The sequence below is a fragment of the Onychomys torridus genome, chromosome 6, assembly GCF_903995425.1.
Source record: "Onychomys torridus chromosome 6, mOncTor1.1, whole genome shotgun sequence".
Lineage (NCBI taxonomy): Eukaryota > Metazoa > Chordata > Mammalia > Rodentia > Cricetidae > Onychomys > Onychomys torridus.
The window spans coordinates 122,008,908-122,026,166 of NC_050448.1; the positions used below are offsets into that span (position 1 = coordinate 122,008,908).

At 42.4% G+C, this 17,259-nt stretch overlaps 1 long non-coding RNA gene across 1 annotated transcript; it reads left to right on the plus strand.

The window, feature by feature from the left end:
• Window positions 1-8,790: 8,790 nt before the first annotated feature.
• Window positions 8,791-10,914, plus strand: LOC118585134. Its single transcript, XR_004945149.1, has 3 exons — window positions 8,791-8,834; window positions 8,904-9,087; window positions 10,747-10,914. It is a non-coding gene; the product is annotated as an uncharacterized LOC118585134 (long non-coding RNA).
• The last annotated feature ends 6,345 nt before the right edge of the window (window positions 10,915-17,259 follow it).

A 17,259-nucleotide genomic window follows, 5' to 3' on the forward strand; every position in this document is an offset into this window, starting at 1 on the left:
TGCTAGGATTAAAGGTGTGAGTGCCACCATTTTCTAGCCTCTATATCTAGTGGCTGTCTGTTCTCTGACCCCAGATAAGTTTATTAGGGTGCACAATATTTTGGGGAACATAATACCATCACATTTCCCTACTTAAGCCTTCCCACCACATTATTTCCCTTGTACCCTCCTCTCACCTGGATCCTACTATATCCCTCCCTTAAGAACTTTCTCTTCCTCTAAAGGCTCCTTTCTAGTTTCTGGCTTCTACAGGTATTCCAAATATATCCACAATAAATAAGTATTTTCTAAAGTCAATTTAGCTCTTAGGCATAAGTGCGTGCATTTGTGTGTACATGAGTATGTAGAGTCTAAAGACAGCTGGCTTCTCTCCTATGTGTGAGCTTCAGGGATCTAAAGTAGGTCATCAGACTTGGGAGTAATCGCTTTTACCCATTGAGCCACCTTGCCAGCCCAAGAGCAATGACCCATGAATTCATTAATCTATTACATTTGAGAGCAGATGTCTTCATGGCCCAATCATCTCCCCAAAGCTTTATTCAAAATACTGTTAATGAATGACCTTTAGGATTAGGTCCCTTTGACTATCCAGTTGCCATATAACTTAGAGGGGAAAGTAGCCTCCTGTGCCATGTGTTATCCAGGTTAAAGAAGCAGATTGGGAGACTCTGAGCACGGTCATCCTTCAATTTGGGCGATATAAAGCTCTTTGCCATTTAAAGCATGAACCTTAGCATAATTACTAGTTCTTATTTGGGGGTTCAAAATATTAGGACTTAGTTAAAATGAACTTAATCCAAACTCAGCAACTAAGTTTCTCAACTAATTTTAACACATAGTTCTTTTTATTGCTCTAATTTTTTCAGCTAGATGAACTGTAAATTAAATGAAAGAAAGAAGGTTGTGAAACTTCTCATCTGACTGTAGTCAGTAGGTGCTTAGGTGCCTGTTGGTGTACTTGTTAGTGCTAATGCAAAAGCACACAGCTTCATCTTTCAGTTAGCTTCTCCTGATGTGATAAACACCACGACAAAAAGCAACTTGGAAAGAAAGGGTTTATTTTGGCTTACAACTCCCAAGTCAACAGCCCATCATTGAAGGAAGTCAGAAAAATAACTCCAGTCTGAACCATGGAGGCAGGAACTGAAACAGAGACCATGGAGGAGTGCTACTTACAATGAGATCAAAGCAGAAACAAAATCCCATATTGTAAATGGTCAGTATCCAATATTTGGACTCACCAGTGATTTTCTGGGTAGCCCCATCTCTCTAGCTGTGCTATTGGCAGCACACTACACAACTGTCTTGCAGTCTTAGGCCTACAGACAGAATAAAGATAACAAAAAATGTGAAGAGGGTGATTAACTGAAAATTAATCCTCATTTCAGAAGACCCATAGTATACAAGCCTGGCAAACAATCCACACGGATTCAATTACTAATTCAACCATGGCAAAACAGCCGAGGGCCAGAAGGAATTTGATGGGCAAATTCAGCCTTCCCTTTGAAACTCATCCATCTGCCACAATCAAGAGATTCATTCTTTCAGGCTCTCAATGGCCAGTACTTCCTAGTCATCACCAAATGTTGATTTAGCAATCTTAGGAACAATTTTCTATTTGCTAAACTTGTCCACATTTCATATTGACTTTGACTGATTAAAATTGTTTTGATGACATTAGTGAGAGATATTTTCTGAAAGGTTTCAGAGAACTGAAATTATATAAATGCATTTCAGGGTAGAATCTTCGGAATATTTGTTGTTTTTCTTCTATGCAGGGCACAGTTAGCCCTGGAGAGGATGCTTCTTACACTTATGGATGGCAGGAGTATTCAGCTGGCACTCTGTGTTCTGAGGTCCAAATGGAAGTGGCCACAGAAATCTAGATCTCACTCTATTTCCTCTGGTTTGGCTCCGATCTTCTCCCTCAACTTGCGGACGTGTGGAACTCTTCCGCTAGTCTGCCCCACCCTCAATGCTGCCTAATTGCTTTGTCTGCTGTTCTTCGATCTGGCTGCTTGTTTCAAAAACCAGTCTTGGTAACTGGCCTGTTCTGCAAAGTCTTTAATCCACCCCACAAAATGCCCCTGGGAGCCAGCTGCCGCTGTGAGAACCATCCAACATTGCAGGGAGTCCTTAACTCTACCTGAAGGAATCTGTGGCACTTTTGATTATGAGGCATTGGATGAGACATAGGATGGATGGTAAGTGAGGGCCACCTGACCAGAGAGGCCCAGTAGAGCATCCCTATAAAGGAATGAAGCTTGCTGCTTAGATAATTGGACATGCTAATTGAGACAGTGCAAAGCCCACACTGATTGTTCTACAGTCCTATGCTATTTTTCAGAAACATAACATTTTGACTATTCGTTGATTTTTTTGTGGTCAAATATAGATACTCTACATACACAGTACTCGGGATTTTAAATTGCTATTAAGTGATTGACTTCTAAGAGGTTATAATTTAATCTGTCCTGGCCTCTTTGAATAGAGGATTTTAAACTTGGCACCATAGCCCATGTTCTTGCCTGCTTTTTAATTGGGTCTTTTGTTGCAGAGTTGGTTCAGAAATCCATTTTTTTTTAATTTGAAGATTTAAAAAATTCAAGTTTTAAATTCTTTCCCAAGTGTTAATTACTAGAAATTTAACTTTTAAAAAACACTGTAGCAGGAAAACACCAGAGGAGGTCCTCTCACTCACAGTGTCCAGGCAGCTCTATCATCTCAAGGGCTCCCAGTCTCCACTCTTCCCCTCCCCCGAGACAGAAGTGTGGTCCAGAAAACAAGAGGGCAGTGAGAAAGACCTAATCATGGGCATTTGCATTGTGCCCTTCATCATGATTCATCTCATGCTCTTCCAAGTCCCATCTCCCACCCTTTATCACCAAAGCCTGGCATGTACTTAATCAGGAAGCAAATGACATATTTGGCTTCATTTAAGGGAGGGCCTCCCCTGGTGGTAGGGGACCAGAGAAAATTTCTTATCATGGAAAGATGCTGAACCCTTTGGCTTACTATACAACGTTCACAAAACAAACAAACAAACAAACAAAACAAAAACAAACAAACAAACAAAAAACAAAAAACAAAAAAAACTCCTTGACTGTGCTGACTGATTCTTAAGAGAAGAAGACTACAGATGCAGATGTGGAACACACAGCTACCTCAAGATAGCAGTGACCAGTGACCCCTGCACCGATCGATCTCCTCTGCTTTTGCCTGGAAATGGGCTTCAAGTGTCTCAGTGAAAGCACCCTCCCTGAAAGGGTCTATGGTGATTTCTGGCCCCTCAACTATATGGCCAGGCCTAGTGATTGCTGTAAATCAGTTTCTTCCCTACAAAATAGGAGAAATAACATCACCCTGGAAGGGCTTATGACAGGAGTAACTAAGTTTTGTTGGCTTTTTTTTTTTTTTTTTTAAGTGAAATTGTTCTTTGCAGTCCTGCTGAGACCCCATTTTTGCATGTTCTCTGTTGTAGAAGCAAGGAAGGGAGTAGGTGACATTTGCAATGGAATTGAGTCTAAGCCTCTTTAGTGTTGTAATGAGACTCTGAGCCCTGGATCTTGCCCTTTGAAGCCGAATGACATTTTTCTTTCTCTGTAATCCTTGACCTCCACTGGGCTGCTTGAGTGCCTCCTTCAGTGTGCCTCTGAAAGAGGTGATGCAGAATTGAGCCAGAAGGACTCTATCCCTTGAGATCCACAGTGAGCTCAGACTTATTTTTCAAAGTTTCTTTCTCTAGGCTCAGAGATGGATGCAGGCACTGTTCTCTGGGTAGTATCCAGGCCCAAGTGTCTGAAGCGTGAGTATAGGGTCTTTAAAGCAGAAAAATATTTGCACAGACCTTGGTGGCATATTTGACGACCTCTAGCAATATTTAGGTCTTAATTAGAGTCATGATATTCATCCTATGACTGTAGTAAGGTGTTTCAGGAGATAACATAGTCTTGGGGCAAAGCCTTGACATACCAGCCCCTATGTTGTGGTCACTCCAGGCACATTTATCAACATCATAAGTGTCCTCCTTCTTTGTGGGAGTCAAGATACTCATATATCAATGTAATGAAAGCACTAAGTGGGCTTTCAAATGTCAACTATAACATGCCCTATTCAGTGGGAACCCCACAAGACAGTTCTTTATGAGCTACAGAACAAGGAACTTTTCCCAGAGGTGCAGCCTACACGTTCTTCATTGCTGAAGTGCCACAGAGCAGGCATTCTTACATCACCAATGGGTTTCCTGTCCACTGTGTGTGGCTACTTGAGATGTGGATCCGTGGTGTCACCTAAACCCTCTGGCAAAAAGACCCACTCTTTATGCCTCTTCAGCATCTTTCCTGGGAGCCTTGCAAGTCCATGTACAAACAGAACTGCCTCGTTACAAAGCCAACAGAGAGAAGTTAGAGAAGAGAGAGAATGAGGGGAAGGAAAAGAAAAGAGGAAGGGAGGGGAGGGAGAAGGAGAGAGGAAGGTAGACAGAAACTGACAGAATCTTGACTGTTTCTGTTAGAGGCAGCCATGCCTGGAGGTTTTCAGATACGTGGGTTGACCAGTTCTTTTTCTCTTTGGCTGGTTGGTTTTTCTGTTATTCACAGCTAAGGAGGATAAAATTCATACTGACACCTGGACTTTATATAGCATCAGGAAAGGACTACGTCTGTGTGGCATGTAGAAGAGTGTTTAACCCAGGGTAAGTGCTTGGTAATATTTACTGATTAATCCCACCTGGGCTTGACATTGATCACATTGTTTCACCTCATCCCAGTCTTTCTTCCATTGTTGTTATTGTTTTGTTTTGTGTTTCAGATTTCTTCCTTTCTTGGATAAGGTAATTTCTCATTTCTCTTTTATCCTGAAAATAGAAACAAGAAAATGACAACATAAAAAAATGTTCCTTCATTATCCTGGTTGTTTCTAGCTTCTTGACCCAGTTTTCCATCTTGTCTGAGATTTTCTAAGGCATTTTATTACCCACTGCAGCCTGGCTTCGGTTGCAGCTCTTCCAGCCCTGTTGTAGCAGTTGTCATGTCACTGGCATGAGAACACGTGGCGTGCTCTGCCAGCTACTCTTCTTACTTCCTCCGTTGTCAACTGACACTATTCCCTTAGGCAGCAGGACACTTCTCAGCCTTCAGATCTTAATTCCAAGCTCTTTTGGGTGTCTGAAAGTTCATCTTAGGATTCCAGCCACATGTTAACAGATATTTGGATTTTTTTTTTTTTTTTTGCTTGCTCTGGACTGTGGAAGCACTATGTCCTTTCTCCTTGGCCTCAGTGATTTTCCTCAAGTTCCAAAGCACACCAGTCCTCCATCATACGCCATGTCCAGGGCCCAGAAGACATCACATTATGACTCTGCGAATTATTTGCTGGCTCAGTCTTTTTCCTTGATTAGTGCCCAGCTAGTACCAGAGGCCAGGCTCAGAGGTTAGCTCAGAACTGGGGAAACTGTCTGCAGTAGGCACATTTGGAGTGAGATGGATTTCATTTGACCTAGGCTAGAGGACCACTTTTCAGTAGTTTCAGGAGAGGAGTTATGGAAGGAGATAGTTTGTCACACTGATTCAAGAATCCCTCTGAATGCTAATCCTTGCTGGTTCTGATAATCTGAGAAGCCACAGAAGACTCCAGACACCTTAGAGGGGCCCTAGTTATACAACAAATGAATGTGCATAAAGAACTCAAGTTATTTAATTTTCAGAGGCTTAAATCAATCTGCAAGCATTGGGAAACATTACAGCTCTCCAGTAGCAGTGTTCATTTAATCTATCTGGCCAGAAAATATTTAGCAAGCACCTCCATCCCACAAAGAGTTTATTACCTACACAGAGACAAAAACTCATGTAGATAGATAGTTTTAATAGAATGTATTGTTTAATAGAAAAACCAAACGGGTTTTCTCCTATAAAATAGCTCCATGGAGCCTTAGGAGTAAGAGTTAAGGGAGTATGAGGTGTGCATTTAACTAATAAACCACCAGGCCATTTTGTTCTCCAGTGGCCAAACCTGGCTGCATATCAGAATCTTGTGCAGTAGTTTGGTGTGACCCTTGGGGAATCCTTCTCTCCAACGACGTGCCATTGGTTTGATCACGGATACTGCTACAGTTTGCTTTCATAGCTGGACATGAAAACCACTGTCTATTGATGGCATCAAGTGGGGGTGGAGGCTTATTTTAAAGTGCTTGCTGTTTGCACACTATGCAAGCTTGTATTCCCAATGCTGGGGAAGGAGAGACAAATGGATCCCTAAGACTCACTGGACATCCAATCAGCAATTTCCAATCCAGTGAGGAATCTTGTCTCAAAAAGCAAGGTAGACAACTCTTGAGGAAAGACACTGGAGAAGGTTGATCTCTCACTTCTATTTGAACACACACACACACACACACACACACACACACAGACACACTTACACACATTCACACATAAATGGGCCATGTCTTGATTTTTATATATATTATCTGAGGTTACCACTTGGTTTTTCTCAATCTCTACCCATGACTATTCTGTAAGTTTTGAGTGTTGGAACAAATCACATCATATGTAGTGGCTTGAAATGAAACAAGCGTGTGGTCTTAGTTTTGTCTAGAAGGCTGCACTGGCTAAAGTGAAGATGGTGGACAGAGTTCTGCTCTGTGGGCTCCAGGGGAATCACTTCCAGCCTCTGGGGAAGGCCTGGCTCTTCTCTCCTTTCACAGTAATCACTGGCCAGGTATTTCTCACAACATGCTGGTCTCACAATGCTTCTGACTACGTCTTTTCCTGTCTTCCACTGCCATTCTCAAACATTCTTCTACTTCTCTATCTTCAAAGGCAGCAACATTGGGCCAAGTCTTCCCAAGCTGTGTCAATCTCCTCTTCCTCCTCCTCTACCTCCATCTTCCATAGTTTAAGACTTCAAAGATTATATTGGGTTCACTGGGAGAATCCCAGACATTCTATTTTAAGGATGGCTGATGAACAATCTTAATCTTCTCTCTACTTACTTTCTCTTGCTATTTATCATCAGCTAAATCCCAGGTTCCAGGAATTGCACTTGGGCATCCTTGGAAGCCATTCTGTTACTGTGGGCCTTATTACTGCTGTTTCTTTCTTGCCCCGTCTTTGTAAATTTAGGCTATGTGGGGACAGATAGGCCAACAGTGAGGCAGGAGAGAGGATAGGGGTGTGGAGTTGGATGTCCACTATTGGTTTAATTATTAAGGCAACTCCATGTAGTTAAAAGGGAGGTTTATTTTGTGGGTAACTTACAAGTGAAGGGATAGGTAACAGGGTCTGGGAAAGGTGTAGCACAGTCCAGCGATGTTCTCTGGAGAACTCTGCTCAGTCTATCTTCAGCATCCAGGATCCAGGAACCAAGAGAGCTGGCCCATTGGGATCTCAGGTCTTCAGGCATCCTCTCTCAGCTCCACCTTGTAGGTGTGACAGTTACCAAAGCCTCAAAGGGGGTGGTACTTCCAGGTCATAGCTGGAATGGCTACCCACTACAGTCCCCTTTAAAAGGGCAACAATTTGATTAAGCTTGACTAAATGCTGTTATGTTAGAATGGGAACCCAGTTTTCCCAGATTTTTCTCTTTCAGAGAAGCAAGGACTTAAAATTTTCACTCTTTGCCACATCCTTCAACGTCAAAATTTTAACAATGGACTTGAATATATCAAAACATTATATATGCTAATACACCTGCATCTATTCCTATATCTGGCCTTGAGAAATCCATTTATAACCTCCCCTCTGTCCCCCCCCCCCCCCCCCCGCATGGAAATGATCTCATCATGGCCATTGATTCAACTATTAACATGTACTATGCCTGGCAACCTGCAAGGCTGTCTGTCCAACCAGACTTTGTCAGTGCTTGCTGCTCTGGCAGAACAGTAACCGTAGCAATGGTGCTGAGCACTCTCTGTAACGGGCATGCCCTTCCCCATCAACACCGGAGCCTCTGCATCTTTAAAGTAAAGCAGACGGTGCCTGTGTGCAGGAAACTGTTCTCTGGCTTTGCCCCTGTGTTTTTTCACAGTAGCTATGAGCTCTCCTGATGTGATTTTTATTTTTTTACACCACTGTCTCATATGATTTTATTTGTTCTCAGCTTTGTTTTGCATCGATTTTGTGTCCCAACTTCTCAGCACAGAGCACACACACACACAGTGCAATCTCTGAATGAACAAATGAATGAATAAGAAGCCATCTAGGCAGATGGTATCTGTCCTATTTACGATCAAATCACTCCCAGGGAGGTGTCACTCTTTGACGTGTTTCTCATTCCTCTTTCCAAATCAGTTGCTGCCTTCCGCCAGCTGCAGAGCTCTTTGAATGATTTCAGATGTGGGATTCAAAATTGGCTGCCAAGAAATGCCACCTCATCTCCTTTCCAGAGTAATGTGATTTTTTCCTGTGACCCAGGGAAAGCACCAGTTCTGGCTAAGGGGATTTTTTTCAAGGACGGAGGGGAGTTAACAGGAACAAATTTGAAGTTTGCTTACTCCCTTGGTGTTCCACAGGTGTCCCCAAGCTATTCCCTTGTTCAGAGTGCACAGGCAAAAGACACTCAAGGGCAGGCTTTTCATTAAGTAGTTCCAAGGAGTGCCAGCACCCTGTCAAAGTTGCAGGCTTCTGCAGTATTGTCCCAGACCTAGACATGGGACACAAATCACAAAGCATTGCTCTTTTAGACTGAGAGAAGACTGGTCATTTTTCCAAAGATAGAAGCCACAGCACAAAGGGATATTTGTCTTCACAGGGAGCTGAACACACAAAACTAGTAGACCAGCCAAGAGAGAAGGGCTGATTCACTGTTGTCCCAAGCAGAGGGCAGGCAGACATCAGGTAAACAACACAAAACAACCCAATGTAGTTGATTTTTAAAATATCTGAGTTTTCCTCTCGTTTTCATAGGAGCATTATCTATTCATCCTTCTGGAGAAAGGGAAGAACGAAACATCCAACCTTGACTCATGATGTGCATTTGATGCTCTGGCTGCTTTGAAAGGAAACATACTGAATTATGAATTGTATTATTATTTTTTTTACAAGATCAACAATCTTGGCCACTTACTCAACTTGACAGAACCAGCAGAAGGTAGGGTCAAGACTTCAATTCTAGGTAGCTATGACTTTCATATCTATGCTCATGTTATTTATGCTGCTTCTGTTGCAGAACATGGCTGTGTCATAACCAATGGCTTCTTTTAGCTCATCTTATTATAACACCTCATTGGGCCAATGTGTCCAGAGTCTTCTCAGTGCAACAACTGAGCAGTCAATCAACACATTAGGGGAAGGTATTGGCAGGCTGATACAAAGAGGCCCAATATCTGCCCCTACCTGCCAGGACCACGTTCTGTCTAATGAGAGGAAGCCAACAAGGAGACACACAGAACAACACAGGAACTGCCTCAGGCAATCAAATCAGCAATGCCTGATGCCTGGCATGACTCTATAGTGATATTTTATTTGTATTGAAATGTGATTTTATTTGTATGTCAATAAAGTTGCCTTGAGGTCAGAGCAAGCCAGAGGAGAAGCTGAGCTGTAGTGGGGCACGCCTTTAATCCCAGCACTTGGGAGGCAGAACTAGGTGGATCTCTGTGTGTTCAAGGACACAGCCAGCATGGCAGACACACGCCTTTAATCTCAATACCAACCATAGAAGACCTGGAGGTCTGTACAAACAGGCAGTGACAAGGAGGTCATGTGGCTGGGTTTACAACCAATGAGAAAACAGAACAGAAAGTCTTTTAATAGACAGGACGCCCAGATGTAGGTCTCTTACGGAGAGGAAGAACAGCAGAAGCAGTGAAGGGTAAGGTTTTCTGCTCTTGCTCTGACCTCGTGGTTTTTAACTCTGCAATCGCTTCTGTGTTTCTTATTTAACAAGCCGGTTACATCTACATGACTCACTTGATGGGGCTGATCTTATGTGTGATGCATACCCCTGGGTATCTGAGTTCAAAGGCATCACTCTTTGATCACTAACAACACTGTATTAGAGTGCAAGCGACTGGGAGACTGTTACACCACTCCAATATGCTGTAATGTTAAATCAAAATATATCCATCAGTATCTTTGGTGTCTGAATTATTTGTGACTAAATACCAGTTGCTACCATTACAACAGATGATGCCATGTGTTCAGAGTTATCATGACTGAGAATCACTGCATGGGACAGAAGCTTAATGTGGACAAAATTGTGAGGGAAGGGGATGGTGGAGGCTAGGCTGGGTAAGCTGGGGTGTCTCATGCAACCTAGACTAGTGTCTACACTAACCTGATGCCTGACATAGTAGAAATGAACTGAGAAATTCAAAGCATGCTACAGCCTCATGCCAGAGCTGCAGGCCAGTTACTTCCTAAGTCCAGCCACCCCTTCCTTGATGCAATAAGGACATGGTGTAACTTCGTCCCTTCTTTTTATCTGAAGATCCGTAGTACCTTGTCTCAGTCTTATGGATGACCTCTGAGAGACTGTTTTCTAAAGTAACTTGAGTTTATCAGACTGTGGTTGAATTATGGGTTGTAGTTGAAAATGAATAGCATAAAAGCAAACTACTTCTTCCCTTGACCAAACAGTTGGGGGTATTTGGGGATGAAGGTTTAATAGAGGTAGACTCCATTTTCTCTGTTCAGAGTCGGGTATGTAGCAGGGCTAATCCTGGTTGTCAACTTGACTGCACCTAAAATCAACCCAAATCAAGCAGCTGGGCATGTCTGAGGGATTTTCTTGATTGTATCATTTTAGGTGGAAGAGCCATGCTAAATGCAGGCTTTGCCTTTCCAGAGCAGCCTCCATGAAAGGACATAGAAGAAGGAAGCTTAGCTTTGCCTTCTTGCCTTCACTCTCCAGGGCAAGTGCCTTTCTCCTGTTGCTGTGGTATTCCTTTGCTGGTATTAGAACCAACTTCTTCAGGATTCCAAATAGACTGAAGACCAGCAGCTCTCTAGGAATCCTCCAGGACTCCAGAACCAGATTGGGACTGCAGAAACACCCAGCGTTGTGGACTGAACAACTGCCTGCTTTTTGGCCTTTCTGTCAGGAGACAACTATTGTTTCTTTAACTGGACTACAGCCCATAAGTTGCTCTAATAATAAATCACATGTGCACAGGTATGTGTGATCTCTCTCTATATGATTTCTCTCTCTCTCTCTCTCTCTGTCTCTCTCTCTCAGCTCTGTGAGACCCATGACTAATTTAGTATAAGATAAATTTTGTCACTCATTATTATTTGTATTTTCTGAGTCTTTATATATTATTATTTGTTCTCATAACCCTTATTTCTCAGAATTTGATGATTTCTCAGAAGAAAAGTCACAGAGGGGAGGAAGAAAAACCAGAAAGCCCCAAAGAAGAACTTAGGAGGAGTGAACATTCCAGATCCTCTTGTGCATAACATTGCTTGGAACAATTAATGATACAATACCTCTTTAGTTTGAAATTAGGCAAATCCACCACCTTTCCCCAGAACATATTTACTTTTACAAAATTATTATTTTGAGATAGGATATGCCTTGTAGACTAGGTTACCCTGGGATGGAAGATATAGGCCAGGCTGGCTCGGAAATCACAAGTCTTCCTCAGTCTCCTAAGTTTTGGGACTCTCGGCATGCCCCACTGCATGGATCACTGAAGGTTATTTCTAAAGACGCAGAAGTGTTAGTGAGCATCAGTTATTTCCCCGGTTCCCTCTTTCCATCCACGTAGTTCTTCCAGGCTGTCATTCATGTCTTTTCTCTTCTCAGCCAGAGGAGGCTTGGATGCTGGAAGACATTAGAGTCCCCTTGGGGCTTAGGCCTGTGAAGAAGAGGTAGCCGTCTACCACCCCTTCTGAAATGCAAGCCTGCAGTGTGGTCTCTGCTTTAGTCAGCCCGCAGAGTGTCTGCTGGAGATCAGTCAGTTCTGAGCAGACAGCAGAGGCAGGCAGAGGCACAGTGCTGGGGGCATGCTCTGATTGAGATAGAGCTCACTGGAGAGACCACAGCAAGTGGACTGGGGGTGATGCATCAGTTGCTTCCCTTTCCTTACCAACGCTGCCTTGCACAGATTGGTTGGTCTGTCACTAACCAGTGAGCGCTCTGGTCTACCTCCAACTCCCTAAATATCAATGAGCCTCAAGAGTCCCACTCTTTGTAGCAAAAATTATAAGGAATGCAAACAGTCCAGCCAAGTTTGAAGGAGAAACTATCACATAGCCTCAGATTTCAGCTCACTAGTGACCTTGCTGTATGTAGCCTTCTCTTTGAACACATGGGAGAGTGGGCTGAAGAGAGAGCTTGAAGAATAAGCAGAGAGTAGCAATTCTACAAAACTGTACATATTAGAAAGTAGATTAGAAAGAATTCAACTTCCTTCTACATATACTATACTATATATTCCAATAGTACAAAAGACAGTTTGCCGGAAGAAACTGAAATGAAAATTGTAATGGAATTTTAAAGCTACTTTATTTATGTATTTTGTCTGTGTATGGTGTGTGTGTGTGTGTGTGTGTGTGTGTGTGTGTGTGTGTGTGTGTGTGTGTGTGTGTGTTGTGTCACATATGTACCATGGCACACATGTGGAGGTCGGAAGTCAACTGGCAGGAGCCGGTTCTCTCTTTCCCACTGTGTGGCTCTTGGGGATCGAACTCAGGTCATGAGGCAAGTGTCTTTATTTACAGAGCCTTCTTGCTAGCACTGTAACCAGTTTAACACAAGTAAAAAGTTGAAGTGGAAATCAAAACTGATGACATTCCCTTTCCCACAAAAGACTTACAAGATCCTAACAAACACTTGTGGGGTTAGAGTCATCTCAAATTTAGACTGGCAGCTGCCTGCCTCCCATAGTTAAGTGGAGAAACCGAAGACTCCTATCATTTCACACTTTCTCCCTGTGTGACCTTCAAATTTTCTTTTCAGCTGTATTAGTGTTTGCCAAGGTTTGAAACACATGGGCTCTATAATTAGTGACCAGACCTGCTTTAATGAGCGCTTTCTTTTCTCAGGTTCATGTTGACCCTGGCTTCTATCACTGCATCTGTCAGGCTCTTTCCATTTGGACTGAAGGATCTTCCATTGCTCCCTTACAGGAGCCTGTCTTGTGCCTTTAAATGCGGTGCAGCTTGGCTGGGTAGAATACTCTTGGCTCATACATTTTGTCCTGGACCTTTGCAGTCATTGTATAATTTGGACATTAATCAAGAGGCATCTTAAGCTACAACATCCTTCCTCCTCTTGTTTTGAAGTAGCTTGACTGCTTTTTTGTTTGTATGGGGTGGTCTTATGCATTCTAGGATGGCCATGAACTTATTAAATAGCTGTGGATCACCTTAAACATCTGATCCTTCCCTTCCCACTGCTCAAGTGTAGGGAATACAGTTGTGTATCACTATGCTGGGTTTTATTCAGTGCTGGGGACCAGATTTAGGGCCTTCTGAGTGGTAGGTAGGAAACCCTCTACCAACCCAGCTACTTTGCTAGCTTCGGTGGATTGACTGATATGCATACAAATTTAACTGTCAAAATTAAAAATCTTTCTCAAGATATGACTTAGTGCTGGAAGATCTGACAATCTACCCTGAGAAAAACAGAGTGCTCTTTCAATATGTAGATTTAGATCTTCCTTATTTTAGAGAAACGCTTCTACGATAATTTGAATGCTTTTTCTATTTCCAGTCACTAGTCTCTTAGTCGAGGAATGTCAACAGTAGATTATCTTCATTGTCTGAATCATTGGCCATTTCCGTCATCTCTTATCCTTTCCTTGTGTTGGCTGTAAGGACCTCAATGTAGTCAGAATGGTTTCTACATGTTAGTGAGTCTGTCCTTCAGCTATGGTCTGGGGAGATGTTTGTTCTCATTGTGATTTATGAACTTAAAAATGTTTAAAACGTGCTATCATCATCATTTGTTTTGGGAGAGACAGCAGAAGAAAACGAAAGTTTGAACACCCTCATGGATCTGCCCAACATGCATCCTGTAGGTCTGAAAAGCAGTTCTGCAGCTATGTCTGGTCCTACTCCGAAAGAACACATAAACATATTTAGGCTCTTGTCTCTTTCTGTTTTCCATTCATATTTCTCAGAGACTCCTTTTCCTGGAATACAGTTAGGTCTCTAATAAAGGTCTGTTCACAGAAAACTTTTTCATCTGGAACAGTCATTTTGTTTTATACCGTAAGTTTTCCCTTCACAATGGTATCTGATCATCAGACACAATGTCTAATAGGAATTGTGACCACATGAACAACAGTCAGGAAAACAGAAGTCACTCTAGCTCTTTAACAGAGGAGATTTATGAATGGAAGAGACAGATTACACAGCCAAACAATTGTACTTCATATGACAAAAAATGAGTACAAGTTACCTAAGAAGTTTAGAAAGCCTGCTAGAAATACAGACATGGTTTGTGGGCCATTTGATTCAGAGTAGAGCCTTTATCTTGGACATTTCTTCTCTAGGTTCTTTATTGCCACTTTACCTCCTCCTTTAGAACAATTAGATAACTATGTCCTGGAGTGAAATTATCATATTTATTCATATTATTCCTTTGAAATATTCATCCTAGGGGGCATTTGCTGCTCTTGCAAAGGATCCAAATTTGGTCCCAAGCTCTCATATGGTAGCCTCCAATGCACCTGTTAACTCCAGTATCATGGGACCCAATGCCTGCCTGTGGCCTCCCCAGGCACACTTAGACACAATTCGAAGTAAAATAATAAATCTTGAAAAAACTGATTTTCTAGACTTACTCTTTTAGAGAGAATTAAGGTGGTGGATGGACTTAAGGATGTTCATCAGCTGGTCTCAAAGCAGCATGATCCTGAGTTAGCTAGATGGACCTCAGATGATCACAACAGTGTTCTCTCTTGGTGCTGGAGATCAAACCTTGGGCCTTGTACACACAGGAAAGAACATCCCTGACCTGGACCACCAGCCCTATCACATGAGCCTTTACAAAAGACAGGAAAACAGAAGGGTCCAGTTAACATAGTGTGAGGGAGGACATGACCCAATGTTGCTGGTTTTGAAGACAGAGAAATGGTCTTTTAAGTCAAGGGAAGTAGGTGACCTATAGGAAGGAGTGGAGAAAGGCCGGGAAACAGAATCCTCTGAGGCCCCAGAAAGAAAAGCAGCCTTGCTTCTGTCCCAGCATTAGCCCAATGAACTTCACTGTGGATCTTAGGGAGCCGAGGTTACAAGGTAATACACCTCTTCGTTTAAGTCACTCAACTTTTGAAGACCCGTTAGAGCAGCAACAGAAAACCCTAAGATCATGGCCCACTGCACACTAGCCTTTTCCCAAAGAAAACAGGAGGGGATGATCCAGTGAGTTACTGCCAACATCACTGTTAACAGGTGAGCCAACTCTAAGTTCCATGGAATGAACTTGCTGTGCCTTTTCATATTAATGCTCAGAGAAAATCTGTCTGGGAGTGGGTAGTGATTTGAGTGAGCCATGGTTTCTCTAACTCTTAGTGTCCCAAAGCTATCCTGTATTCCAACAAGATTAGAAACAGGAGAGAAGGTACCTTGAGCTTGTTGAGTACAGTGAACCTGTTCCCAACCTTTAAAAACAGTTCAATTGTGGCCAAGTACCGACCATCTAGGAGGTCTGTACAAAGCTCTCAGAGCATGGGCATGTGCAGTTCTGTGGGTGCTTTAATTTGCTAGCCTGTCCTAACAGAGCATTGCAAGCTGCTGGCTTGGAGTCTACAAGTCCAAGATCTGGATCTGACAAAACTGACTTCTGCAGAGACGCCTCTTCATGGCTCAAAGTGCTGTGTTGCCCATGCTCTTCAGCTGATCTTTGGTATGTTGCTGCCCTAACTTCCCAGAGAGCTACCAGCTGTACTGGACTGGGCACCATCCATACAACCTAGCTTTTTCATTAATCCCACCCAAAATCTTTCTTTGAACTATAATTACATTCTGAGGTACTGGGAATCAGGATTCATATATATGTAATACACACATATATTTTTTTTCTTTTGGGAGATGAGGCCTCTCTTTCATAGCCCAGGCTAGCCTCAAAATCATGATCCTCCTGCTCCAGCCTCTTGACTGCTGGGATATGATGTGGATTTTGTTCATGGCAAAATTTAAACTGAGCCCCTCTGAGCACAAAGACTACTAAGCACATATTCAGGAAAGCTAAAATGAAAACAAATACTTATCTTCACATCCAACATTTGTGCACAAGGGAAATTTTATTGTTAACTGGACCTCAAATAATAATAGTTATAGGATAAAGACATGCCCAGAGTTTTATAAGAAAATGAGAAAACTAGGATTTATATTAAGCCCTGATAATGACTAAAAAATTAGCACTAGAAACAATAAGAAACATATTAGCAAATGCATTAATAGTTCTAACTGTTTGCAATGACTATCAAATAAAATTGCAAGGTATTAAAACAATTCCCTTAAAACTGTTGATCTCTCTAGGCAAACTGCCACTGCAGCCACCCACACTGGTCTAACCATAAGGGCAAGCTCTGGAGTGGCCCCAAGGACAAAGCACAGCTCCTAGCTCACCACATAGTGAGAATGAGGGTCTCCCTCGCAGCACCAAACCCACCAATGGACTTCTCTGTTAGGAGGAATCTAAGTGGAAACCCTTCTTAGCAACCGGGTGACACCTGGCAATGTTACAAGGAAGGTCTAATTTGAATAGAACAGCCGATACTCACCTTTTACTGCTTAGCTCTCAGCCCCAAATATCACTCCAACAACCTGAAAAGTAGGAATCTACACCATCAGCAGAAAAGAGGTCTAGGATGAAGGACTTTGGATAGAATTCAAGGCTCAACAGCTTTTATTCTTTGAAGATAACTTTAATTTTGCGGTTATTGATGAATTAAAAAACACATTTTCAGCATTTCCTAGCTATAGTAGTGCATAGGAAATTCCACTCTAAACAGAGAAGTAATTAATGAAATAACAACACACCTTACGTCTTACACCGGAAGCTTACAGTTTACAAGGTGCTTTTACATACATGATTTCATTGGACTCTTACAACAAGCAGAAGGAAAGAAAACCAGTCAGTTGGGAAGGATGATCATCTAGTCTCAGGCTTACAATGAGCAGGTTCTTCAGACCAAGGGGCAATCAGTACAGGAACATACCAAGAACAAGACAGCAATACCCATAAGCCACGGTATCTTTTTGGTAGGCTGACAGTTTGATATCAGGTGTATTTTTTAGCATCAGGGGGGAGTAAGGAATGGGACAGACAAAGGTCTTACGATAATCAAAGGATATTCAGAACATTGTC